The following is a 23,880-nucleotide window of genomic DNA, read 5'->3' on the forward strand; positions in this document are numbered from 1 at the left end:
ATCCTGTATGTCTTTATTCTTTTGTGCTTATTTGTTTTGCAAAACCCCTCTTCATCACTGTCAGTCTGCAGCCTGTGGAAGCTCAGTTTGTTTCCCCCTGTGGTTTTCCAACTTTCTAGTCCATGTAATGTAACGTTGATTAATGTTCTTTAATCCTGACAGGCCTTTGATGTTCTTTATAGGCACCCGGGCTCTGTCTGGAACAGGATGGAGGATATGATGGAAAGAAAGTGAAAGTGGATAATAAACAGCTTTATACCCCAGCAGACCCCTTTGGAATAGCTCTGATAGTGCTGGAGTTCCAAATACAAGAAGAACTTGTCAGCTTGTCAAAGAGATGTGAGTAATATCTTAGTTGGGACAGCTTAATCAGAATGCAATTGATGACACCTCACTAAGGAAGATGTACATTTACAGATATCTTTGGTTGATCGTAAAAAAAGAAAAAAAAAGAAAACTGTTTTGTACCATCTTGGTAAGAGACACATTCAAATAAGGTTCACTTTGCTATGGCTTCTTTTTTATAGACAATGGCTAATGTTCTTGTATGCCAGTATTTTACATAATCAAATGTTTTAGTTAGAGACGCATACTGTATACGTATGCCAAACACCTCTTTTCAGTTGGTGGGCTTTTGTCCACTGAACAAAATACCAGTGGAAAATCACTCTGCAAGAACTCCCATGATGGTGTTGACATGTTACAATTCTGCAACAAGGCACTGGAGAACCACACACATCTGTACAGTGGATTCCGGATCTTGGTTGATATAATAATAATTCCTTACACTAACAGTATATACTGCTTTTCTGGACACTCCACTCAAAGCACTTTACAGGTAATGGGGAGTCCCCTCCACCACCACCGATGTATAGTACCAATCTGAATGATGCTACGTCAGCCAAAACGCATGTAGTACGCTCACCAAACATCAGCTCTCATTGGGGAGGAGAGCAGAGTGCTGAAGACAATTCATAAATGAGGATAATTAGGAAGCTATGATTGCTAAAGGCCAGGGGGAAATTTGGCTAGGATGCCAGGGTAACACCCCTATGCTTTTTACACCCTGGGAATGTTAATGACCACAGAGAGTCGGGACCTCGGTTTTACAGTATAGTGTTCCTATCACTGTACTGGGGCATTAAGACCCACACAGGCTTCAAGGTGAGCGCCCTACTGGCCCCACTAACACCTTCCAGCAGCAAGCTCTCTCAGGAGGTCACCCATCCAGGTAGTGGCCAGGCTCACATCTGCTGAGCTTCAGGGGGTTGCCAGATATGGGTTGCATGGTGATACAGCTGCTGGCTGCTTTGTTTTGAACAGATGTGATAGGCATGTTGTCAGTGCTTTTGTCCATAGGAATACCCCTGAGGTTAGACCTTCAGATATGTTCTCAAGAACCAACCAGCATTGTTTCATGACAAGGGCTTGTAGGCATTCAATGGTGAAGAAGTGTCAGCTGTACGCATTTTGTGTTTCAGAAATCCTACAAACCTATTAAATATTAATGTTGAAAAATATTTCAGTTGCTCCTTGAAATGTTGTAAGCTGCTCTTTGTGAGATGCGATTGAACTATCTGTACTGTTTTTTTCCCCTGATAGGTGAAATTGTTTTTGCCTGTGGAGGTGGTTCAATATTTTCAACTGATCCAAATTTCCGTTGAAAGCCTGCCTGAAGGGGCAGAATGGTAGAGCAATTTTGGAAACCTTGGGCAAGATGGAAGAAGCTACAGCATATTAATCGGAGGGTCTGTTCAAGCAAAACCACCTTGCCAATTCAGTAATAACAACAGACCACTTTCATAAATCACCTGCTGCGCACCCTAATGACTAGAACTAATTAACCATCATTACTGGAGACATTTTACCTGCGTTTGCTCTTTTTCCTCTTCTGTGACACCAGCAGGGTTGCAAACAGCAGCCATCTGTCAGTTGTGCAATATCTGAAGCTGCTTTTTGCCTGTGATGACTCGCACTTTGCCTTGACTGAGGGATTGCGGCTGCATAAGGTGCTTCTTGGCTCAGGTTGGAAAATCCGTGCAGAGAGACAGGTGTTTCCCTGTTACCTCACCACTGCCTGCACCCCCTCTGGATGGAGCCATTGCGTCAGAAGAGTTGATCATCTCAAACTGCAGATCTGCACTGAGCAGGGGGCTTCTGAAGCCTGGACTTGAGTGTGAGCAAACTTTTCTGGTGTCCTGTTAGATAAATGCACCCTAGATCCCCTTGCTTCACTGTGGCTTTATTTCTAAAAGCAATTATAATTCTGTTAAAGCAATGCATGCGAGCACACTAGGTTTGAATACTGGCAGCTGGATAAATGAGCCATGAGACAGCACTGAAACAGGGCTCCTGAATGTCAGCTTGTTAACCAAAATAATTGGATTTCTTGGCTCCCTCTGTTCCATGCATAACCCCCTGTCACACATTGATAGCCTTTTGGTTTAGCTAATTTTGCAAGCTTTTTCATTACTGTGTTTATGTATTGACTTTTCATGATAGCACTCTCATCTTTTTTTAGTCTATGTGAATGAAATAATTAATTTTTCTTTGGTGGTTAATGTAATTTGATTAAGTGAATAATTAATTGCACTGAGGTATCTCAACTTCTTTTTTGTTCCACACACTTTAACATACTTTGAATAAAGTCCTCTTTCCAGACATCAATAGGAATCAAAACGCCGTTAAATTTAATCTCTGTTTTACTCTGGCGGATTATTAAAGCCTACAGAAAAATGTAACTGATAGTATGCAATGTTCCTGAGAAATCCTTTGTTCCAGGTGTACCAAACAAGGGGAGAAGGATGAATTTGTATTCACACAACTGAAAGCATACTGTAGAGGAGTGGATTTACTGTACATCCCACCACTGACCTGAGTGACCAGCAGAAGACACTTACTGCCCCCAACGCTACGACACAGCAGATCAGAAGTAACAATTTGAATAAAAGATTAACTTTAAGGAGACCAGATTGTACATGTTCAAAGTGGAATTTAGGCAGAACAGAAGGATTAAAACAAGTACATTGTTCATGAACAGATTTATTGGATTTTATGAATTAACAACGTATCAAAAGGATAGAACCTTCCCTAGTATACCAAGTCTTCATAATGGGGCATTTGAATGGAGAACCTGGTCCACCTATACCACATACTACAAAAACTAGAATTTCATTAGAGGAATCCCGTCCCAGTCTCACTCTCAGCTTAGATCTGATGTAATGCCGCTGTCATATACAGTAGGTTTAAAAATAATTTGGTAAAAAGGATATGTAAGAAATTCAAGATTCTTAAAAAACAGAAAAATATTTTTATGATAAAAATGGAGGGTAGCAAGCGAATAGATGCAAACAGCTAAATGTCTGAATAGCGTTTCACAGGCATATATTTAATATCTGTGTTTTTTTCAGTATCCGAATGCATGGAACAGGCAGAGGTTGTTGAATTGCTGTTGTGCCATTCTGGTGATTCAGACTCTAATCAGGATCTTGTATGTGACATAACTGACCTTCAACAAAATGTCCCATATTGTAGCAGAAGCCTTCAAAACACTACAAAATCAATTTTGCAGATGTCAGGTACAATATGAAAATCATTTTATAAATGTGATTCTTTAATAAGAATTCTAATGTTCTGAGCCAGATGTAATCATATCTCGATTAATGAGTTATCAGAAAGACCAAGCACACTTATTAACCTTAAAAAAACTTCATATGCGCAGAGCAAAACGCGTGCATAACCTTTGGAAACATGCAACCACTGAAATATCACATAGTAATATCTTTGAGAAGGGTCATTTTTTACACCATTGCCATGACATTTTATCCAGCCATAGCAGTCTTGCAGCATGCATAAAGTAACACAGGGAAATAAATGTAGTGCTATTCCTAGTAAGGAGCCCTGATTGCATTTGGATCAATGGGCACAATGAGTTTTTCAATGAGGGCCGCTGAGCCTGAGCCTCACTGCCTTACACTGCAGAATCTCCTTGTCCCTAGCAAGAGACCTGTGTATTAACACTGCTGTTCGCCTCTCATAGACATCGTCTTCCCTTTACAAGATGTTTGACGATTACATTCAAAACCTTGCCGTTAAGACATGCATGGTGAGGACAGGAAAGAAGGGCGTTGGAAGATTTCAAGAAGGGAGCTGTGTCAGCTTGTGATGGCTAAGAAAGGAGTAGGGAGAAAGGAAGCAGAAAGTTTCGGTTGTGAGCTGTTCTTCAGTTGTAAAGGAGAGAGGGAAGTGTCAAATAAATAGGGTATAGGTGAATAAAAGACGGAGTTGGTAAGTACTGTAAGAATGAGTGTCCAACCTCAGGGAGAACAGGAGGAGGAGGAGAGGTGAGAGAAGTTGTGATCCACGTTTAACGATAATTTGAGAGCAATTGCGGGTTTTATTTTTCGCCTGTAATTCATCCCAGTGCTCCCTTTAATGTTCGCAATCCAGGGTCAAATAAACGTAGACTGTCAGCAGAAAATTTATGTTGCATTCAAAAACAGCCCCGATATATTGATATTGCTGCTGGTTTTAGACCTGATGCAAAGAAAGCCAATCAGTATTGCAGCAAAAGTGTAATTTTTCAAATAATTGAAACTATCTGCAAATGTTACTGGTGGAAAAACAGCTGCTTGACTTTATCATGAGCTTAGCGGTGCCCCATCTCCTGATGATCGCTCAAGACAAATGGCCTGATTCTGCAACAGGCTGCGTGCAGGAAGAAAAGAAGCTGACGTGGACATCGGGGCCCTGGAAAGGATAAGACGCATGACCGCAATCAAAACGAGGCGAGGCCGCATCATTAAAAGTGAAGAAATTGAAATGGGATGGGATGGAGAGAAAGAGAGAAGGAGAGGCAGAGATGGAGAGAAACAAAACATGTTCTCAGGCTGTTCCAGAAAGCTGGCACTCAGTGTGTTCAATAACCAAGCTCGTGGTATGGATGTTTCGCACAGCCCTCTGTCGAAGGATCTTTATCTTTTTTTTCTCATCTCTCTGAACAGTAAGGTATGTTTTAAAGATTAATTTTCTACCCTGGGATGGAGTATTTAATTAGCCATAGCTGTACAGCACAAGACCTCGGCAGATATGAATCCTGGATAGGACACTGTTGCAGTCCTCTTTCCCAAAGTACAGTACTTCATTTACTATAGTTTACTCTGGCAAATTCCAGGTGTGTAAATAAGTGCAAATGTAAGTTACTCTGAAAACAATATTATTATATAGCCAGAGAAATCATAATGATGAATGACAGTTAAATTAAACAATTAATTTTAATCTCAGAATTCGTATGTATCCTCTTCAGTGTCTAGATTAAGTCCCTTGATTAAAACCATAGGTGCTTAAATTGTATTACAGGAAAAAAAAACACATAAAAGTCTCCCTGACCTAAAGCCACTGTTTTGTAACTACTGTTACCATAAATGATTTTCTTTAAATCAAAATTAAATAAAATTAGGTCATACCACTGTATATTCAAATTAAACATGTTTTAGCATGAAACTGCCAGTCATTATTCTTCAAATACATTTGAATAACAAAGGCATGTCAAGGAAGAGAAAAATAATAATTGCATGTCATCCCCCATTACCATTTTTATGGTAGGTAATCCAATTTAGATAGGTCCATGCAATAAACTATCTTGGTTAATCTTTAATCCAGGATTAGCTTCCTGTCAGTGCAATCGAAGTTCTGTCTGAATCGAAGATTTGTGTCTGAGGTTTGTTTTGAAATTGTGCATCCAGGTCTGTCTCTGTCTCGTTCACAGCAATGTCTCTCACTTAAGGAGAGGAGCCCAGCAACAGCAACACAAAAAGCCCATAGAAACTGACACAGGGAAGGCACCACAGACGCAGGGCAGAGCAGGAAAGTATCTGAGCTTCCTTTTAAACACAAAGCCATAGCTACCTGGTCATACCATGCTCACTGCAGCACACAGCCTATTGTGCAGCTTCTCTTGTGAAATCTTGGTCACGAATGACAGGGATACAGATGCCAGCCGCACTCTGGGTCAGTGCGTGTAGCAAGCTGGAAACAGCTGGCTCTTTCCATAACCTCACCGGGAGCAAGACACTCAGGCTCCAGAAGAGAAAGCACATGAGACTCTGGCTTGTGCCACTCTCCACAACGCACCAAAAACTCCCAGTAAAGTTATAGTTACACAGCATAAGTGATCATTTACCATTCTGTGCAGACTGCAGCTGTAGCTTTTGTGAATGATCTTAAGCACAGCATAAAGAAAGAACTCACGTACTGTACATCCACCTATTCATGTTTTGTAAGAGTCATTTTGAATATGTATATGTATGTAATTGCAGGGTAGTAAAACGGTAATTAGAGATTATTATCTTTACTAGCTGTTTAGCATGCAATTACAGATAACCATCTCTGGATATAATGTGGCTATGTGAATTCATTCACAGTCATGGCCATTTATAATGCTAAACAGTACACACAACTGTGCAGGAATCATTCCTAAAACCCTAGGCAACAACACGGAACAGCTGGACATTTTGAATTTCCCAAAAACCATCACTTTCAAGCACGCAGTATCTCTCAGAGGCTGATGTAAGAGTATTTTTAAAAATAATGTATTACAGAAACCCCACATGTTAAGAATGCATTTCTAAACCAGGCTTAATTGAGAGCAATTTTTAATCAGGCGTGATTCACAGTAAAATAAAATGCACTGAGTGGAACATTAATATAAATGAGGGAATATGACTGATTTATAACTTTTCAATAATGCTTCATAGTTTGCTTCCCATCATTTATTACCACTGTACAAATAGTCTGGTAACTACTGCAAATGTCACCTTCCCATGAAGCACCGCCCATGCATTTAATAGAATGGCATTAAATTTTAAACACAGGCCGATGTGCGGAATAAAAGGATGGCACTTGGGCACAGGTCAATTAACAGGCCCTGCTGCAGCAGTGCGGTAACCATGCTCGTGAGAGGACTTGGCAGAATGCACAGGACTTGTGTTAGGATGCAGAGAAGTGAGTTGTGTGCGAGTGTAAAACAAGACACAGCAGCTGCCAGGGTGCAGGTGGGTGCTGAGCCCCTGACAAGCTGTCACTCTGGTTCAGTAAACACAGCACATCTGTTTCCCTGTGCTTACCCTCCAACAATATGCAGTAGTGCCCTGAAGAGCACCCGGATACACTGCACAGCTAAGGAGCACATTCAAATGCAATAAATATGTGTACTTTAGCTAAACATAAGGAAATAATAACTAGGGATTAAATAAGAACTAGGGATATCGGGGCTCTGTACAATGATTACCACCTAGACAAACTCACCCTAGATTATCAAGCACAAACCGGACTTTTACCAGGAGAACATGAATTGCATTGTGTGTAAATGAATAGCAAACACCAGTTTTTAATTTGGACAAAGTTAATGGCTCAAACATTGCCATACCTTCCTTGTCCTCATGTTTAAGCAGTTTAAGAAAGAAATGTGTGTAATGTGTATATTTTCATTTAAAAGAAAAGTAAGATATTTTGGCATTTCGGTTATGCTGCAGTAGTTAGAAAGCTTTCTCCTTGTATGTGATTAAATAAGCCTGATAGTTGTTCACAAAACAAGAGTAAAGCATTTGGGAAACCTTTACAAGGTAAGCACTGAAGTTAAAAGAACCTTTCAGACTATCAAACACATAACAATCTGAAATTCCTCATGCGGTGCTCCATATGTTGGTTGTACGATGGACTACGTCACGGATATAACATCTTGAATGCTGCTAACAATTGGTACATGCCATTTAACATGCAAAGAAACATGCTCATCTGTCTTTCCATTTATTGTTTCTTACCTGAATATACAGAGATTGTTTAAAAACACAAAAAAATAGTTTCAGAACCAATACAGTATGTTGGGGTTTTAATGCCTCTATATGTGTGTGTATGTAAAGATGTTTATACTCAGTGGTGATGCAATATTCTTAAGAATATCAGATTTCCTTAGAGAGTCAAGAGCATTGAGCTCCACAATGGCTCAGGACAGCTTTTGAGCACTTGACAAACTTACACCACTGTCAGCATCAGTAAAGACAGATCAAGGTTAGTTTAAATTGACTAATCCCGCACAATATTGAATCTATCAATTTATCTTTTAATCTTTACTTTAGAACACAATTAGGTTCTAGAAGCCAAAAATAAGATGAGAGATGAATGCAGATAAATCACACAGTTAGCATTCCTTTCCGTGTTAAATGGTTGCCAAGTAGTGTGTTCATCTGGCCAGCCACACACGTGGCAGAAAGATAGGTCTAAGCTCATTAATCACTTAACAGAAGCAATGTGTGGAGCACCTGCCTGGAGCTGGAGGCTATTAGAGGATTCATTGAGAAGTGTATTGGAGACCTAATGACTGTGTGTGCAGCTCATTTGTAGCTGGATTGGTTTCTTGGGCATAATAGAGGGCACAGTCTACACAATTTCCTCCAGATACTACTCAGATCTGAGTCAACATTGCTTGAGTTAACATTTCATCCCAGACATCTGGTTGTTTAATAGAGAGTGAAGGATACTGAGAGGTCTCTGTGTACGTGTACATAACTTTGCCAAAATTCAGAGATACTTTAAGTGACTTTAGCAAAGTAGAACTTTACATCCGTGTGACTCACTGACAATCTTGCTGTTTTACAGATTCTAGAAATCTGTAAAACTGCCAGAAGAAAAGCCTTTGCTTTACAATAAAAAAGCTCAGAATGATCCATATCCTTCGTAAATTTGCTCAGTCATGCTTCAATGTACACTTGAAGTCTATGATTCATATCCTTGCAGTCGCTCACACAGAAAATTTTATTTTCAAGACTTGCAGATTAATTTAAAGATTAATAATAAGCCAGCCCAGCATTTTATGACACTGAGACAGAGATGGGCCCAGTGTGAAGCTGACAGTCTTCAGTAAAGGTCTTGTACCTAAGCTTCAATCTATTCAGTGACAGCACGACTTTGCACCCTTTCTCTAGACTGCAAACCTCTTGGAGAGAACATTCAAAAGCTTTGGCTTTTCTGTCTTTTAAAGGGATTAATCCCACATAATATCTGTGAGTCATCTCCATCTCCAGTGGGATTTTGGTTAGGGAAATTGATTGCTGGTACTGTAGATCAAAGGTATATCTAGTCATCACAGGGTCATAGGTCATAACCTCTCAGTTGCATTCTCCATCAATGCCTTAAATCCAACTTTGGAACATGACATGAACAGGTGTAGAAGACATTTAAGCAGTGTTCAAAGAGCTCAGGCTCTTTTCTAGTGTATCTGGAAGGATTATAGAATAAAATCCATCAAATGGGTCAATGTGTAAAGCACTTAATCAGAAAGCACTTCACTACAAGTCATTGCTGAGACAACAGCTCATGCAGAGAATGCAAAAACCATAAGACATACAGTATAGTCAATACATTAAGAAATGTGGTTGTTGTTGCATAAAGTTTTCAAGTTTATTTCAAAGGGCTACATAAATAACCCTTGGAATCCAAGCATTTTCAAATGAAGCTACTGATTTTCAGGACACATCATGCAAATTCACAAGGTAGATGAACATTCACTACAGCATGGTACAGCACTAAAGTATGGTACAGTAGCTAGAAGCTCCCTGATTTAGTCTTTGCTACACATTGCTACAAATTACAACAGCAGTAGATCTTAAATACGATCCTTTGAGTTTTCCACTCTAATTTGTGTGGTTTTCCCATGGTTTTGAAATCATGGCTCAATCGAGGAAAAATTGAAAGACTGTACCATTCGCTACAAAAATATCTGGAAACCATACCTGACAATATCTCTGGTCTTAAGACTATTATATACAGTATAATAGTCCCAAACACTTTACTCACAATTGTCCTTGAAGGTAATTGACTTTTTTTATATGCCTCTTTCTCTGCTTACAGGATCTGCTCACAATAGCTTCAAAATAGCCCAAAAAAACTTATAAAACCATCTCGGTGTGTGTTCTACAATTCCCACATGCCCATTCTCTCTGGACCAATGTAGGCAGTTTTGTATTGCATATCAATAAAATCCTACTGCACCTTCATTGTGACACTTAATGCCACCTTGTACTGTACACAACTTAGGAAAAACATCAGGGTCAGCATGGGAAGCTGTCACATGGTTAGGGACACCCTGAGTGGATTAGAAAAGCATAAGATAAAGCTAAATTTAGCCTGCCTGTGTTCCTCAACTCTGCAGTGCTGTGCAGAAGCACTAGTCTGTTGAGATTCATGCTTGTCAAAGCCGTCTGATCTCCTTCAGTTCCCATTGTCACAGCAAAGTGAAGCTTCTTTGCAGGACCTTCACAAAGCAATCATGGTAATAAGACACATAAAAAGCTCCTCATACATCACACTGCAGTCTCAGAGATAAAAAGGTGCACTTTCCAGTAGCGAAATGCCTCTTTATCATACTAGCAGTTCTCATACTAGTGTGTGTGACTTAATGTTGATGTTCTGCTGTAAAGAAGCACTTTTATCTATTCTTTCTTTAACTGCTGTTTAATGAAGGGGCCACATTTTTTTTTAAGTGCCTGAATAAAAATTAGGAAGCACAGTCACTACAGGATAAACTACTGGTATTGTACAGAGGAACAGACGGCTGAACAAAACTTTCACAGCGTGTATCCAGAAACTCAAACGGTCAGTATCATCTTACTAAATGAACAAAAACATACTTAAAGAGGAAATGATCCTGAAAGGTAGATAGAAGTAGAGGAATTATGGGAATGAATATTGATTAGCACTGGCCAGTCAGGCAGGGGTGAACACTTGACTATCCCCAACTGAACACTTGGGAAGAGCCTGGAAGGTCTCTCTTGATCTTCTACACTCAGCATGTCCCACAGGTCGCTAGGCAACCGCAGGCTTATTCTGACATCAGTGAGAGATGGGCTACTCTTCCAGGCAGCGCTCACTCAGCTGCTAGGCCTTGCGGAGCATACAAGGTGTGACAAGGGCTAGATACCTCTGCAGGGGCCAATGTTGAAGGAGCACGTCCACATCACTCAATCTCTCCTGAATAGGTACAGGAGCTCCCAGGGAACTGATCCTTGAAGCAGGTGACGACTGCAGATTGGGCATGTAAGAGAAAAAGAAAATGGCTTGATTTGAAAAAGGAAGGCTGAACAGTTCCACATCCTCAGGACCTTTATAGACAATGTCAGTCAGCTGACACTAACACATTACTTATTCCTTGCTGAGCATGTAAAGCTTATATACCTGATGCACAAGCTGTCATTTTCACTCCAATGCAAAATAAAGGATTACTCATGGGACTCTGAATCTTTGTGCTTATGTACAGTATCAGCATAGACCAGGACAGCACAAATCAATATTATTTCTCTGTCTAAATTGAAAGTGACAACACCCTGCAAGGCTGAATCACTAACCCAAAATGGAACTTTTTTTTTCTGATACAGGCATTATCTACACTCTTTTCAGAATACAAATGTCCAGAATACAAATGTTGAGTTGCTATTGACCCACAGTGTAACCGCTGAATACCCTCTTTTTTGGAGCTGAAGGATGGTGTTGACTGTAATGATATTCACTGCGTGGATGTTACAGGCAGGATAAAAGAGACAGCATGGGGTTTGTATTCACCCTCAAGAACTGGTACCTCAGTGCGCCTTTTACAAAATTATCATTATCATTGCTTACACTTACAGAGCGCTTTTCTGGACACTCCATTCAAAGCGCTTCACAGGTAATGGGGACTCCCCTCCACCACCACCAGTGTGCAGCCCCACCTGAATAATGCGACGGCAGCCATAGTGCACCAGAACGCTCCCCACACACCAGCTCTCAGTGGGGAGAAGAGCAGAGTAATGAAGCCAATTCGTAGATGGGATTATTAGGAAGCCATGATTAGTAAGGGCCAATGGGAAATGATATACTTTATTAATCCCCAAGGGAGAATTCAGTAACAAGGTAACACTCAGGAGCCTGCACTCTACTACCAAGCCACATCCACAGTCCTTTGGGATCGTTTCTTGTACCCAAAAAGAAAACAAAGGAAAATTCCTCCGAAGCGAGTCCATCTTGGAGCCACAGTTGGTTGTTCGGCCAGTCAGTCACACTCTCTCGCACACACACCCACTCTGGAGCTGTGTGGCTTACCCACAGTGCCCTGGCTGTGGCTTCACTGCTTTCTCCCAGCTACTGTACCTAACACGCCTGCTGGGAAGACGCAAGCAGCTTGAATAGGGAGGAACTTGGCTGTCAGGAATGAAACAGGGGACAGCTGGCTCCTCGTAGACAGTGACTCCAACTGACTGTCTGTCACAGTGGACTTAAGCTTTTAGCCTTGGTAACAAGGACTATGAATGCGAATACTTCGTCCTTTAAAAAGAAGAAAATATTTTCCTTCCAGAATCGTTGCTGCGCATACTTTTCCACAGACTGTAATGGCCAGTGAAAGTGGACATTTATGTGTCTTGGCTACCCTGGTGGTGTTTGCTGTGGCAAAATAGTGAGAGGGAGAACAGTCTCATGGAAGGCAGGAATCTTGTATCCAGCCTTTGTGAAGTTTTATAGACTGCGATAATGGTTTTTCACATTTCTATTTTGTTACCATATTCACATTTTGCAGAGATAAAAAATGATGTAGCTTTCTTTTCTTTTTTGTCACCTTTTCGTCCAGTCAGCTGCTGTTGTCGGGTGTCGTTGCATTGAAAACCAGCTGTTCAGAGCCTTCCTGAAGTTCTAGTTTGGAAATTTGGAAATTATGAATTGTTAGGAAGCAGGAATTGTTATTTTTAATATTGTCCTTATACAGCCCTTTACAATTTGTTTTGAATTATAATTAGCAAATGACCTCACAAGCCCCACACCTGCTTTAAATCATCAATCTGAACTCTGTAATATTCTGTATTAAAACAGAGGGTTTTAATAAAGGAATCAATCAAACCCCCTGCGTAATCTCCATCTCCACTAATCTAGGGATCTCCAGTCCTGGTACTGTGAAGTGAACATGTAAATACCAGAAAAAGCTCATTATTGACTTAGTTGGCCCAGTGTACCAGCTCCATCCAGCGTTTCAGGTGCTGCTGCTTTAAAGTGACATAAACAACCTGCAGACGTACCCAGAGGATGGGTGGGGCAACTCTAAATTAAGTAGATTCCACAAATATCCCTGAACAAAGGGCCTTTTTCACTTGTGCCAAACTGAAAAATCGAGTCTATACTGTATATTGCCGCTGAAAATGTAAAAAAAACAACGAGGTTGGATATTTGACCTTAAAAGGAAAATTCAGCTTGAAATATTTCAAGCTGCAGTTCAGAACACATGACAGTGAGGTCATTCCATAATTGCCTTGTGCTACAAAACACCTCCATAATGCCACACTGCCAGTGTCAATAATTCACGTTCTCCTGAGCCATGTAAAGACACCTTCCATACAGCAGATACCAGCACAGCATCCATTAATCTGTCTGCTCTGGGATGTGATCATTATACAGCAGAAGTCACCAGGAGACAATATTCCACATTCATTTGAAATTTAACCTCAGGTCCTGGATTGTTAAATACTACACAGCTACCATCACTTACAGAGTATAAATATATTAAAGCACTGAGAAAATAAGATCAATTGATAAAGCAGTAGTAGCGATTTCTGAGATGCCAGTGCGAGTGCTATTGTAAAGATGGGGGAAAATCTAAATGACTCGGAAAGCTGCACTGAAACATCTGATTATTGAGAATGGCGATGTGGTATCACAGAGTACACAGGGATAATATACCAATCTAATATGTGCTGAATTGCCATTTGGAACAGTTTGTGTTTGAACATACAGTTTATAAATGAGAGCAGGCCTTTCAGCCTATCTTGCCCGCTTGGTAGTTGGTAGTTAATTTATCCAAGGAAAAGATCCTGCTGTTTCTTGAAAGAAGCCAGGGTATCGGCTTATCAGCTTCAACCACATGGCCTTCAACCACATAGCTCGCTCCACAATGTCACAGCCCGGTGTGTAGAGGGGTGCCCCCTCATCTGGGTTTCAATGCACTTCCACATACAGTAGTTTCCACTTATGTCCCCCTGTTCCTGTCTCAGGAACACTGGGTTGGCTCTGTCATTGTCTTAGAGGATTTAGAATACTTGGACTGAGCTCTCCTCCATCATCTTCCCTGATGCTTGTTTTGCAATGCAGTTTCTGCTTCAGTGTTGCACTGCAATATTTCCTACATTTCGGAGTTCTGGGAATGCAACACTAACATAAGCCCAGCCCCACTTGTCGTGTCCTATGCCTCTGTAGGGCTCTCCCAGCGACGGTATGATGACAATGTTACTGTTTAGAGCCTGCACACCCCCCGAGGTTAATGCCAGCTGTAGAAGAGACGATTGCCTGCCAGGGAGCAGCACTTTTGTGGTTCAGAAAATATCCTCAGTGCCGCTGCTGGGCTTAAAGCCAACCAGGCAAATAAGATGCTCCCAGAGAGACGTCTAACAACAGCACAAATAGCCTGAAATAAAGAAATGTCACAACAGCACTCAGGGCTTTGTGAAAGGCAGGCGGTGGAACTGTCTCACATGTCAGAGGACTGAGACTTTGAGGGGGAAGGAAAGCTGTATTTTTAACAGTTGTAAAGTCTGGCATCACACTGCGATTAAATACACAAATCTACAAAGCCTTTGCAAGCCATAAGGCCATCTGAATTTGACTCCTCATTATAAGTCATGTAACGCAATGCGTCTGTTCAAGGATATTCTTAGCATTGGCACGGGAAGGCCACTGAGCCTGGAAAGGCCAGGCTTTCATGAGCTTGGTGACCTGAGGCTGTGATCCCTCATAATATGAAGAGCGGTACAAAGTGTGAAACGCATAGCCGCAATTCTCTAAACGCTGGAGTGAAGCGTTCAGTGTATCCAAATAAAAGAAAAATAAAGCCGATTGAACTGCTCTCAAAGGACACGCCAAGTCTTCTGAAAGACAGCACGCCACTGGGATCAGGAAGGTCTTACCCTCAAAAAAAAGTGTAACTCGCTTCCTGTCTCACACTTGTAACACAAATATCATTTTGCAGAAGTGCTGGCCCTGCAGTGGGATTAGACAACCTTAAGATTAACTGCCTCTGTTGGACAAAAAGATAGCTTTACTTTGTGGTGGCGAGATAACAGCTTTTTAAAAGTTATTTCCTTTCCTGCAGAACCATAGCAGCAGCACAAACAAATGAAATAAAACAAAGTTTTTAAAGCAGCGCAGCAAGCCTCCAGTACGTCTGTCTGCCTTTCTCTTACAAGAGGCGTCCGCTTTAAAACTCCAGCTATGTGAGGGTTTCCTGTGGAACGTTACCATTCAAATCATACAAGTTCATTTGAAAGATTCCCAAAAGATGCAAATTCCAAACGAACCCTGACTATATGGCGAGGATGAGAGAGAGCCACCAATTGCACACAGCACAGTGCAATCGCATTTTGCAAGTTTTACAATAAGTATTTTAAATAAAGAAAAACTGAATGCATGAAGTCTGATTTGAAAGGGTTTGATAAATTATGCTTCTGGCCCAAAAATGGAAACAAATCAAATGTATCAGGGATTATGATTCTGTCTTCAGTTTAAGTGATTAAAAGAAATGTATTTAAAAAGCATTTAAAAGGGGATGATAAATTCACAATAAATCTAAGTGTAAAAAATAAGCACTTATGTCTAAAAGCTGCCATTGAGCCTGTTGAAATGCTCTATTCCAGAATTTATGAAGAGATTCATAGCTGCTAGGTTGCACACATTCTATCGGTTTTCAAGTCAAGGTTGTCTTTCTGCATTACTATTTGGCAGGTTGTTTCTTCTAAGCGTGTTAGAGCGAGCAGAGGACGGGCGGTCAAGGCTGTCTTGCCGTGGGTGTAAGCTTAGAATCTGACCACAAAGGAAAATGCAATTTCTCTTCTGCAAGATCCTATCCAAATACTGTATCTGTAATCAACAACAATAATTTCCAGCGGTAAAACAGAAGCCAGGGGCATTTGCTAAATGTGAAGGGTTTGTGCACGCAGTAGAAGTCACATTAAAGGAATACTTCTCCGTCTGTTGTGGTGAACGACGAGGAGGGATGATGTAATGGGATCTTGAAACAGGTGGCTCTATTGTGTGTCTAGTAAAACAGACACACAAACACCACTGTAAGGTACAAAGAAAACAGTGCTCTCTATTCACAGTTTTGGGAAGAACAAATTATAGGCCCTAGTCTTACTCTGCTTCCGAGCTCTAAATACACTGCTTCCTATGTCTATCGGAAGCCGGGCAGCTAAGCTGCTTACAAGCACCGAAACAAAGTCTCTCTGAAAGCCCTTTAAAAAGCACTCTTTCAAAAAGCCTCTCTTTGAAATTCTCAAAAAATAAAAAGGTCCAGCGTTCTGTCCCTCAGTCTCCTTCAATCTCCTTCTTGCTCGTTTTTCCCTAACTCCCTGTGATGTATCTCATTCTGCTAGATTCTGCACTTTCTACCAGATAGCACAGGTTAAGAGGCCTTGTGGAAGCCTGCTTCCTGGTGTTAATGTCATCAAACCCATTGCTTTCCTCCGATTGGTCTGGGGACAGAGGACTGCCTATCATTTCCCAATGCCATCTGGGAATTGTGGTTCTAACATCATGCTTCCTCTGATGTTTCCTCTCGTCCATCCATGCTTTGTGCCTGGTCTAAGGAGACTTACCTGAATGTTTGTATCATTCGGGCTATTATGTGTTTCTAAATGGGGATCCTTGGTGCTTTCCAAGGAAAACTGGAAAATGTCTAATGGCTTGGAAAGCATGCTTTGACAATCATTCAAATGATTAATACACAAAAAAGGACAATTGAAATGCACCTAAAGGAGGTGCTCTGCAGCTAAATAACAAAGACCAAAAACACGGAAAAAAGCTAGTAACACTCACAAAAGTGGATGAGCTGCTCACAGATGAGATGTACAAAAAAGATACAATAAATCCAGGAAAAGACAGTGTGCTCTGTCATAAAAATCCAAATCAAGTATTCAGCAAAAGATGTCTGCCACCGGCAGTATGGAACGACACAATATTCCTGAAAGCCCAGTCTTGCACAGCCAGCATTCCAGATGAGTAGTCCTCCAGCATTTCTCCACCATTTGCTGAGGCTGTTGTGCACAACAGCAAGCAGGTTTTTGTGAGAAGAGGTAAACACACTTTTGCCACATAGCATAAAATGAATGTATCACCCTGTCTGGCACTTATATTTGCACAATAAAGTGTTCAACTAAGACTAAGATATTGTGTTTTATTGTGTCTTGTGATTTGAGGCTCATATTCCCTACAGTAATATTATAAGTACAATATTTAGAAAAATACACAGTAGGGTTATACAGTATGTGTGCTAATTATAACTGATTTACTGTAATTTGCTCCAAGAGCAGTTTCAGAACAAATTTCTCCTTTTCTTTAATCACAAGGTCCTTTTGACTAAAAGACTCAATAAATTTCATTTAACATTAGCCAGCATAAAACAGAACACAAGCGCTTAACTTCTCAGTTGTTAAATAGAAAGTTTCCTTGCCATAAAATGTGAAATAGTGGGTTACACTGAAGGGACTAACCACTCCTTAGTCAAAGGAGAGATGTTGTATTTGATTTCAGGCAGAATATGAGTTATTTGCAGATGGATTATTTATACGGACTGAATTTTAATAGGAAACGTTTATCACTAGAATTAGTGCAGAGACTATGGGTGTATTCAATAACTACCTTGATGATGTTGATGTCTTTCAAGCTACTATTAACCAGAAATTGTTAGTAAGGTGTGGGTAACAGTCACATCTCATCTGTAGTCCATCTGATAGCCCTGGAGAGAATGATGCTAACTAGGATCTATTTGAGCGTCAATGTCTTCACATAGATGGTACAAGGAGGTACATGAAACACTATGGTGGTCACGTCAGCCTGAAAGGAGCAAAGGAATAAAAATAACATCTTATACAAAGGCAGCTGTATAATCCAACAAAGCTTTAGAAGTGTGATTATCATTATTACAGCACTGTGGCTTTCAGTAAGTCAGATAAGCCACTTAAGGTCTGAATGTGCAATGTGCAAAAGAACACTCAGGCATTCTGACCGAGGAGCCATGAATCAAACTGACACGGCAACGTGTTCGACAGTGTACTGTGGAATATCTTCTAATATCGAGGGGTTGAAAGAAAAGTAATTATTTCTTGCAAGCAGCCAGTCCAACATACTGCCAGATTTCCATCATGCTAAATGACATTCACTTCTGGTTTCCAAACTTTTACAGTCTGACCCCTGAGGGACAAGCAGTATAGATTTCATAAACACACTGCTCATGACATTTGTATTATCCAGGAAATCTAAAATATTTGTTTGCATGCTGTTGATCCAAAATGCATAGCTCCTCTGATGTTTCATATATGTCGGAATATACACACGGCACGGTTTGGGCTTTGTGTTTGCTATTAACAACATGCACTCTGGGTTTTAAGGGAAGATCTTTCACCGTCTGACTGAAGGACCTGAGCCCTTTTAGCCTTGAACAGAGTTTATGACGGGATCTGATAAAGGTATTCGAAAAACTCAAAGGTGTTGAGAAAATCAAACCATCAGGCTTCTTCGAAATGAACAGTGAAACACGAATCAGGGGCACAAGTGGAAACTACGTGGGAGTACACTTAAAACTGTGAACAGGAGGCTCTTCTTTACCCACTGAGTTGTGGTAGTACAGTATGAAACAGTTTCTTGAAAGAAGCCATTGGATCAATTAGGTACTAACTACAAAATGAGCTAAACAGCCTCCTCTCACTTGTTCTTATATATATATAATATAGCCATTCTTATATTCTATATGTTTTGTTCATTTTTACTAATTTTCATGTTTTTTATATCATGATTTCTTTCACTTCAGTGACTGTTTTTTAATTGATGTAATTATCATTTAGATCTAAACAGCAAATAAGTGTCTTTTTACCATCTTTACATACATCATCAGATGTGTGGGTGCACAATTCTAGCTATATCCAAGGTTCACTAGGAATAACAACACTCAAGAATTAAGGGCCTGAAGGATTATGGAGTTTAGTTTACCGAAAACTTGGCTTAACCTGCTTGGCTGAGGGCCGACCTTCTGGCCAGAGAACAAGGAGGCCGGGACCCCCCTGCAGAGTGAGGGGTGACCAAGGGGCAGCTGCAGAGGTGGACATGGGCTGGAGGTGGGATACCAAAGAGAAGGGAATCATGTAGGTATTTATAATGTTTTAGGAGAGAAAATGACATCAGGAGTGCTTGCTAACTACTATCTGATTGAACTGATTGAACTTGGCTGTTGCCACCCCTCCCGAATGTTCGTTACAAACTCCATAAAGAAAGTGAAGGTGAGTGCAAAGGTGTCACTAATACCCCAGAGCAGGTGGACAGAGAGCTGCTGAAAGCAGACACACAGAGAAAGAAGGAAGAGACAATGAGAGGCAATTAGTGGAGATGAGATAATCACAGCCTTCCTGCTGGAGCAGCAGGCTTGGAAATAACTCTGTAAAATAATAATTCCTCTTTCCACATTAAAGAAGGACAGGCTTATAAAAGACTCTTTGTCTAACTGTTCTAATGAATATCCATTCAGCAGACTTCGAAGTGGAGTTTCTTTTTCCATATCTCTCAGAGAGAAAGCAGGGTCATATGCTACTTAACAGGATTCTGCTGTCAGGCTTATTGCTCTCAATGTGTACTTTGAGTGTTTAGGAGAGAAAACCATAAAAGCTTCCAAATGTGTTTCCACCAAATATTTAATATTGAGCTCACTACCTATGCAATAAGCATAGTCCAACCTTTCCTCTTTAGGTTTTGCCGATATTTATTGTAATTTATCTCATCCTTAGGTTTGAATATACACGTTTTTAAGTTTAAAAAATGTGTATGAATCATTTTGTAATTTCACAAAAGGTGACACTGTAAGAACAGTCTGAGTACTTTTTCAAGGCACAATGTAATTAATCGTTTGTATGATATTACGCATTGTGGTTCAGATGACAATGTGTAAGTGAGTGTGTTGTTCCTAACTACAACACATAGTGATCTGTGTAGCAGCATTGTCATTCAGGCTGAGGTACTGTAGAACACATTCTGGAGTGTTTAATTGAGGTTTTAAGTCTTAAACACTGTCACAGAAATGGCAGGGTATTATTATATTATGCTGCCTAAATATTATAACAGATCTTTGAAGTAATTGTGAAATGGTAATTTCTCTTTGGGTCGTGTATATTATTTGAAGAAAAAAATACCAGTTAGCACGGAGTTCGACATTATCGAGATTTCTGTTTTAAGAATGTAAAATTATTCCTGCCATTTTGCACCTGCCCATGTCACAGAGCAAGTCAAGAATGACTACCATTTACCATTTCAGGGAATATATTTAATACTTTAGTAATTTACACATGCTGTAACTACTGTAACAGAGTCTACAACGAAGCAAAAGAACATTTACAAACGAGTTTTTTGTTTTTTGTTTTTGGCTTTGCGCTCCTCTCCTTCCTATGGAAGCCCGTTTCCGACAGGGAGTAAAAAACCATCTTCCAGACCCCGTTAGATGGGGAAAGTCCAGTCGTAACCACGGGTGAGCCTGACTGATCCTAGGCCTAACCAATCAATCCCAAATAATTTAAGATCCCCCCCCCCCCCTTGTTTGCGTCATATGATTTGCTTTTTTAATGTAACGTGTTTTGAGTCTTTTTTTCATCGTATGCGATTTTCTATTGGCTTGCGGTATCTTTTGTGGCCAATGAGAACATGATGTAAATGTCGTGGGGCGGGGCAGGCGTAGCGGTAGCCTAATTGGCTATCGTTGTCGTCAGACGCTCTTGGAGCTGTAAAGCGCTAGGTTTTTAGTTTATTAGCCAACAAGGCAAAACAAATGCGTGTATCTACGTTTTCCAAAAAGCCGCCTGTACATGACCAGACCAGCCCCAAAACAAATAAGACGCATGAGATGCTACAGGCTACTTTAAAGAGTACAGCCTGGCTCCCCGAACACAAGTGTGTCTGGACCGCAAGGGGCAGTGCACGCGTTTGCGTGTAGCAGCTCGATACACGCTCGACCTGTTGAGCACGAAGAGGTTCTAAAATTTCTCCTGTAAACAAAGTACAAGTTTTGGAATGCATGAATAACATTAAGATAATGACGGATAGATGCAAGTGTGCATTTTACAGATAACTATTCAGATCGCCTCTAAATGCCCCGCAGTATTTTAAGTGAACGACGTTTACAGAGTTAAAACACATCCAAAGTATGTATTTGACGCTTTTATTAGCAGACCATTCTTGCAATTAAAGGTACGATTAATTGTTGAGCATTGTAATGCGACTATAACAATTCAGTGTGGGGACTCACGAATTTCCAAATGAGATGTCTTTTGGCATCGAAAATAAAATACTAATTTCGTGGGTTTCATACAAGTTTAAAAGCATCATGAAGGACCAAACAAGATCTTCAGAACTTAATATTTTAATGGAACAAGTAATAGGTTTATTCCATGCTGAAAACGGCCGAAATGTTGTGTTCTCTTTCTTCTTTTTTTTCAGCATGGAATAAACCTATTACTTGTTCCTTTGCAGCCTACGCATGCTGACGCAGCTACCCACCTGAACTTAATATTTTAATACCTCACCAGTTTTTATTTTCACGGTGCCTCACTCGATATTACCCTTGGGGCGATGCATTTACTACAGCCTCTGAAACCCACACGTGCACGTTCTTCTGGTATGTCACGCTCAAGTCCGCTGAATATTTAAAGGCAAGGTAAAAGCCCCCCCTACAGACAACACAAACGATGAAACCCACCTCATTCGTCAGTGCTACGTTTGTGCCGTTGAAAGTAGCGTTTGTGCTACTTTCGTTCCCGAGATACAGAGCCTTGTTTTTCCGGTGATCACGTGACCATGGACGGTGACTTTTGACCTCCAGCGCCCCCGTCTGCCGAGTTCAAGCGCTCTGTTACAGTTTAGCTCGTACCCTTAACATTTTAAAGACAATCAATATCCATAAACATATGAGCCTCCTTAGATGTAAATAATAATAAGACAGGACGCATGCCTACAAGTTAACCATCTATGACATAAACCTGTGGTTGTAATGTATGTAAAATCACCGAGATTGTAAGATCTATGGTTTTATTTTCTAAGGCACGGTTTCCTTTTCTTTCCCTACCGTGACACGCTGTTGCCAAACGCATAACTGTGGGATACCTTCACGACATGATATAACCAGATAGGACGTGTCGGGATATATGGACTTTGTGTCGCAACATGCGTTCAGTATATCCTGTCAGAGTATGCCCTATCGCAACATATGTACTCCATCTCGCGACATAGGGGCAGGGCATTTTGTTGGGGTATGTCATATCGCGATATACGGGCTTCATGTCGCGACATGGGTGTGACCGGGTTTTTGTCATATCGCGATATAGGGCCTTTTATGTCGCGACATGGGGTGGAACATTCTTGCCTGGGGTGTGTCATATCGCGATATGCGGGCTTCATGTCGCGACATGAAACGCGGGGGGCGTTTATTATATCGCGATATGTAGGCTCTGTCGCGACATGGGGATGGGGTTTTGGCGGAGGGGTACGCCATATCGCGATATATGGACTTAATGTCGGGACAGTGGAGCCATGACAGTGATGCGCCAGTCGCAATGGGTATCGCAATGTGATCGTGATGCGCGCACACCTATCGTGACATGCTATGGGAGTCGTGAATGCGCTCTTTGCTATTCAGTTTTGACCTCAGTGCGACTTCTCTTTGATTGAACAGTAATTGGAAACCAATGGATGTGTTACTGTATATCCAGCGTGCTCATACAGCACACACGGTTAACCGGGGCTACAGTATTTGGACCAAGAAGAACATCCTCACCTGTGTATCTACATGTTCTCGGAACTTCCGCTGTGGCGCTGTACCCAATCAGAGTGTCGATTCTCACTCTTCACCCAATCGCGACCCGAGCTGTTCGGGGGTTTAGCCAATCACGGGTCTGAGAGCTGTTCAAGCGAGCAGCGCCAGGTGGATCGGCTTGTTTACTGTCAATGAGACTCTATTTTTAAAATGTATCGGCTTATTTTTTTAACGTCGTTATTGATTCACAGTGTCCCGTACTCTTCGAAATAAACACATTTTTTATTTGCAATATAACGGCATCCGCTGCTTTCTGTAATGAATACATGGTATTTTAAAAATGTTAATCGTATATTTAAGGTAGGGGAAACACCTTCTGCTTTGTACTTCAAAAATGAATAGAAATGTAAAGTCTATGATCATTATATTATTATGCTCGTGCTTTCAATTTGGTTTTTTATTGTTAAATTATATCGATTAATTGTTGCTTAACCTGTGTGTGAGAGAGAGAGAGAGAGAGAGAGAGAGAGAGAGAGAGGTTCCGCTAATTCTGCTGTTTGATTATACCGCTCGAGGATTACATTGTAAATTGGACGGGTGCCCCTATGCTGGCAGGATGGTCAGTTAGAGCCCGGGCCACCTACTTTTGCAGAGGCCCACCCAAAAATCAATTGCTGGCTACGCCCCTGGCTGTTTCATCAGGCTGGAACTCGCTAAACAGGGACAGTCCCGCCTGGACGCCGCTGTGCACAGCGGCGCATTTGTCTTTATTTTTTGCTGTTGGTTTGTCCTTTTTTTTCGGCTTTCGCTACACGCGCACCAGGATGCCCCCGCTCCCTCAGAGGGGGCGTCAGATATTACCGGTATTCGCCGCGGTTCCTCCCGCTCCTACATCATTGCACCTGTTAGCTAGTTGGTAACTGAAAGGATCTCAGAATTAGAAAATAGACGTCAACAAAATGGCTGGACAGCTTTCCATACTCCCACAACCCTTTTGGTTGAAATATGCCTGCTGTTCTCGGTTTTATATTCAC

At 41.0% G+C, this 23,880-nt stretch overlaps 1 long non-coding RNA gene across 2 annotated transcripts; it reads right to left on the reverse strand.

Annotated features, from left to right (window-relative positions):
* Positions 1–1,832: 1,832 nt before the first annotated feature.
* Positions 1,833–22,161, reverse strand: LOC138241992 (uncharacterized). 2 transcript variants are annotated; one of them, XR_011191261.1, is made up of 3 exons: positions 21,794–22,161; positions 10,976–11,076; positions 1,833–2,248 (listed from the first exon to the last, which is right to left on the reverse strand). It is a non-coding gene; the product is annotated as an uncharacterized lncRNA (long non-coding RNA). The 2 variants fall into 2 exon arrangements; XR_011191260.1 differs by lacking the exon at positions 1,833–2,248 and adding an exon at positions 12,641–12,714.
* Between the last annotated feature and the right edge of the window lie 1,719 nt (positions 22,162–23,880).

Source organism: Lepisosteus oculatus, chromosome 12 (genome assembly GCF_040954835.1).
Source record: "Lepisosteus oculatus isolate fLepOcu1 chromosome 12, fLepOcu1.hap2, whole genome shotgun sequence".
Taxonomy (NCBI): domain Eukaryota; kingdom Metazoa; phylum Chordata; class Actinopteri; order Semionotiformes; family Lepisosteidae; genus Lepisosteus; species Lepisosteus oculatus.